The sequence below is a fragment of the Neopsephotus bourkii genome, unplaced genomic scaffold, assembly GCF_033783945.1.
Source record: "Neopsephotus bourkii isolate Nb327-2 ecotype Australia unplaced genomic scaffold, CSIRO-AGI_Nbou_v1 NB_989, whole genome shotgun sequence".
Classification (NCBI taxonomy): Eukaryota; Metazoa; Chordata; class Aves; order Psittaciformes; family Psittacidae; genus Neopsephotus; species Neopsephotus bourkii.
In genome coordinates, this window is record NW_026901481.1 from 313750 (window position 1) to 318673 (window position 4924).

At 48.4% G+C, this 4924-nt stretch overlaps 1 pseudogene; it reads left to right on the plus strand.

Annotated features, from left to right (window-relative positions):
* The first annotated feature begins 1396 nt into the window (after window positions 1-1396).
* LOC133215551 (feather beta keratin-like) lies at window positions 1397-2117 on the plus strand (annotated as a pseudogene).
* The last annotated feature ends 2807 nt before the right edge of the window (window positions 2118-4924 follow it).

Below are 4924 nucleotides of genomic sequence, written 5' to 3' on the forward strand. Positions count from 1 at the left end.
TTGGAAGCCCTGGATGTGGAGGGAGTGCCAAAGGGACTGAAATGAGAGGTGTCAGCCAGAGCAACTATACAAAGGGAGACGTGAGCCCTCTGCTAGATTTTGGCAAAGCTGTAATAGGTTGAGCATTGATGTGTAGTTGATAGATATGCACACACAGGGCTCATCTTTCCTCACCTGAAAGAGATGGGCAGTGCTGGTGATATGTGCTGGAAATTGCGCAGGGCTAGAATGCAGCAGTAAAAGCACGTTTGTCCCTGCTAAAGCAGTCTTGTGCTGAAAAAAAAAAAAAAAATGTTCCAGAGTTATTCTTTATCTGTCACTGTACTGTGTAGGGAAGTAATAATGACACAGTTATGATGCAAAGTTTCTAGAAAACCCACTCAGCTGCTGAGCAAGCTGGGCTTAGGGAGGTCCCAAGTGGTGATCATTTTGTTTCTCCAACCATACCACAAGCTGGGGAGACTGAAGACATGGCACTGCATTACCTCAGTTCAAAGTCCCTCCATCACATGCAGGCAATACTTTGTGCTCCTGCTCTGGTTGTGCTTCAGGTACAGTAGGAGGCACCTGCTGTTCTGTGCTCCTCTGATTGTACTTGCAAAGAAACATAGAGACCTTGCTAGCAGCTGAACAGGGTTGTGTGTCTTGTGAAAATCCTGCCATGTATTTGGTCATGCCTGGTCTGCAGCTGTCTCTGTGGTTAAAGCAGAAGTGGTGTCAAAGACACATGAAAGAAGAAGGATGTGTATCGATTGGCCAAGATATGCCTTGGTTACTTGGGTGCATCCAGCTTTGCCCGTGGTCTCTAGCAAAGGGTGTTGGATGGGGAATAGCCTGGATCTTAAGCACTGGTACTCTGCCGTTAAAGGTTGGTGGGGATGAGGGAGAGAAGGAAGATGGCAAAAGAGGCAGAACAACTTCTGGTGAGGTCAAAGGTCAGTCTCAGAGAGCATGTCTAAACTCCATAACAGAGGTGCCCTGCCTAGAAAGGTGATGGCTAATCAAGTGTGAATGAGCACAGAACTAGGGTGGGCAGCTGATGCAGGCTGACTCTTATGTGTGGATGTCCAGGCTGAAGCCTCAGGGTTATGAGCAGACAGGACCCATGCATCAGGAAATGCTTTAAAGTGAGGCCCCGCAGGGCAAGGGGCTTGTTCACTTCGTGAGGTAGGATACTCCTCATCACTGGCTGCAACATCTACCTGTGCTTACATGTCATTTCCCCTGGAAACCTTTTGGCCTCTAATAGTGTCAGTTGAAAGGAGCCTGTGTGGCTGAATGGGCACGTCATGAACAGGGAAATGAAAAGAGAAGGTTGCAGGGCAGAAATAAACCCAGTAATTTTTTAAATTGTGATGCTCTGGAGGTAGGAAGAGCTTGCTGGGAAACACATTCCATGCACAAAGTCTTCCTCTGGGCCTGGGGCAGTCCTGAGCAGTATATAAGATAGTCCAGTAAGGGCTCTCCCTCATTCACTTCTCTTGCCTTCTCCTTGGTGAACAAGGTAAGTAGCAAGTGTCTTCTTCTGTTTGTCTTTGCAATTTTTCTCGTTGTCTTCTGTTCTTGACTGAGTCTTTACCTCAGTTGTGTTTTGCCACTCATCTCCATTCTCTTTGCCAAACTGTGGGGAGGTGGGAGAAGGTTTTCTCTGTCTTTGCAGGGCCTGATTGAGGACTGCAACTCATAAGATTCTCTTCTTCCCTACAAAGCTTGTTCCTGCTCCCAAGCCTGTGCCTTTGCTCTGGCTGAACAGGCTGCCCCTCACACACTGCCTGTGCTTTCCCTGCTCTCTCTCCCAGGTCCACCTCCATCCCACAGCCATGTCCTGCTATGATCTGTGCCGTCCCTGTGGGCCAACCCCACTGGCCAACAGCTGCAACGAGCCCTGTGTCAGGCAGTGCCAGGACTCCCGTGTGGTGATCCAGCCCTCTCCTGTGGTGGTGACCCTGCCCGGACCCATCCTCAGCTCCTTCCCCCAGAACACCGCCGTGGGATCCTCCACCTCTGCTGCTGTTGGCAGCATCCTGAGTGAGGCAGGAGTTCCCATCAACTCTGGGGGCTTCAGCCTCTCTGGTCTTGGTGGCCGCTACTGCGGCAGAAGGTGCCTGCCCTGTTAAAACCAGGCTGGGCATCCAGTGAGTGCGTGGACCAGGAAGCCCAAAACCAGGTGCTGGACTGAGGACATTGCTGCTGGCCAGAGTTCCCAGATGGGTTGAGCATCCTTGTGTCCTTCAAGGGAGGGAGACAAACAAGGTGCCAACCTGCGGTGTCTGGAATCACAACCAGCTGATGTCTTCTTCTCCTGCTTTCTTCTCCACATCATGAATCCTTGTTGCCTCCTGTTGTCCTGTGCCATGTGTTCATCCTGTAGTAAGCACAGAGGGTCCCTGCTCATCGCTGTCTCCCCATGTGTGTCAGATGAAGGTGTGTGTCCTGCTGCTGTGAAGAGGTGCCTGAGTGTCAGGTGCCCTTGTAGCAGCCTGGACATTGTCTCTTCCAGGATGCACTGCTTTGTTTCTCTCTTTTTACTCATTAAAGTTTATGCTGCATTGTAACTTGTGTCTCCTTGTGTTCCTTCCCTTCTTGGATGCCCTGTTCAATGGGAAATCACAGACTCACAGAACGATATAGGTTGGAAGCTGCTTTTGGAGGTTGCCTAGTCCAACCTGTTGTTCAATGAGTTCAATCTGGAGCCAATTGTTTTTGACCCAGATTGCTTTTTGTTGTCTTCAAGGATCTAAACTCTTTATCTTCCTGGGCAGCCTGTTCCAGTGCTCAGTAACACAATGAAAAAGTATTTGAGAGCTTTTTGTGTTTCATTCTTGCCCCATTGCCTTTTGTTTTTTTCAATGGCCTCACTGAAAAGAGCCCAATTCCTTCCTCCTTGAAATACCTTCAGGTATTTCAACAGATGAACAAGCACCATCCCTGAGAGGCTGCACTTCTCAGCTCTCAGTTTTTCCTCATATATATGATGCTCTAGTCCCTTAATCATCTTTTAAATTTAATTTTCACTCATCATGGACTTTCATTTTACTCCCTTTTGGTGTGTCCATGTCTCTCTTACACTGAGGAGCCCAGAACTGTACATGGAGCTCCTGGAGTGGCCTCACGAATGCTGAGGGAAGGGGAAGGATCAACTATCTCAACCTGCTCTAAAGCAGCCCAGTGTACAATAGTAGTCTGCATTAGCAAATGTGATCCCAAACAGGCTGAAAGGATGTGGTGCACTTCCATTCATCTGAGGGTCTGAGAGTGGGTGTCTCACTGAAATAGTCAGATAGAGGACACTGTCCCTTACATGTGACAAAGATATCTAAAGACACCACATCCCTCTGTCCTGATCATCTGACTTGTGTCTATCAACAAACCCATGCAAAGCCTTCCATGGCTCCAAGATACGTGACAGATGCCAAAGGGGATGTAATCCTTCCTTTCTGCCCCCAGTCTCTGTGTGTCCCACCCAGCCCATTTCAGAAGTACTTTAGGAATGCTGGCATAGCATCACAGTCACAGCTTTGAAGGCTACATGACCCATGCCCCATGACACTCAATTGAGGGCATTTAGCAAGTCTTTCTCTATCCCTTGCCCTTGAACACTGGAGGATGGAAAAAAACAAACCCTCCAGGATGCAGCCATCATGTCTTCCTGCCTTTCTGCTCTCAATAGCAAGTCCACAGACATCAGGGTGGGAAGTAACCTTGCTCATGCATGGATTTGGCACGTAGCTGTTGATGTAGGAGAGGACAATTTGCCTTTCCCTTCCTGCCTTATCCTCTAATCCTCCACTGGTGATATTTGCCACATGCCCCAGAACTCCTGCTTCAGATAGAGTGAGGAGCACCTCCTGTACTGTCACGTACGCTGTGGGAACCCCTACACTACCTTTCCCTGGAGCTAAAGCCCTGCCTTTTCTGAACGACAGCTGCTGTCAGCAAAAACCCTGTGCCCTTCTGTGCATTCCCTCAGGGAATGCGCTGTCCACCAACACTCATGAGCCATGCTGATCTGACAGCAGAAGCAAGGTAGGCTGAAAAGATCATACCAGGGAGGGAAGGCAGCATCAACTGCATGTAATCAGAGAGAGCAGGGTGCAGCAGGGCATTGGAGTCTTTCATCAGATCCTCACTGTGGGCACTGACAGTGTTACTACTACAGGCCAGTGGGAAACTGCATGTCTGAGTGCACTTAGATGCCTGGGAAGAGAAAACAGATCCTGATGTCTACTTGTGTCCAGCATGTTCTGGCATATGTTCCTAGGCTAGTATTTGTTATGAGCTCCAATGTCTCATGGAAAGCTTTCCAAGCTGCTTGCAATGCCTGTCATTGAGTTAGGGTGTGGGCTCAAAGAAGAAATGTTTGGTAGCCTTAGGTATGAAGAAGGAACACTTGGGAAGCCCCAGTACATATCTTTGGTGCTGGTGGGGTTCGGGTGTGAGTGGAAATAGTATGTGTTGGAGAAAAGTATTTCTGTTTTTCAAACATCCTTCTGTTGATCAGAAGCTGCTGGAGGCTATCCTCACTTGGATGGAGTTAGGTATTATGTTGTTCAATAGGTATGGTGACTCCTGTCACAGAAAATTATCTCTAATTCTGGCCTTGTATTTAGGGTAGCCAGAAAACATGCCCAACTCAACATGAGAATCCTTAAAGTGAGGCCCTGGAGGGCAAGGGGCTGACTTCATCTGGCAAAGTGGGGCACTCGTCATCACTGGCTGCATCATCTGTCTGTGCTGACGTGTCATTTCCCCTGGAAATATTTTGGCATCTAAAAGTATCAGTTGAAGGGAGTCTATGTGGCAGAATGGGCACGTCATGAACAGGGAAATGGAAAAGAAGCATTGCAGAAAACATAAGCAATGTCCCAATTTCTTTAATTATGATGCTTTGCATGCAAGATGAGCATGTTGGTAAACACGTTGC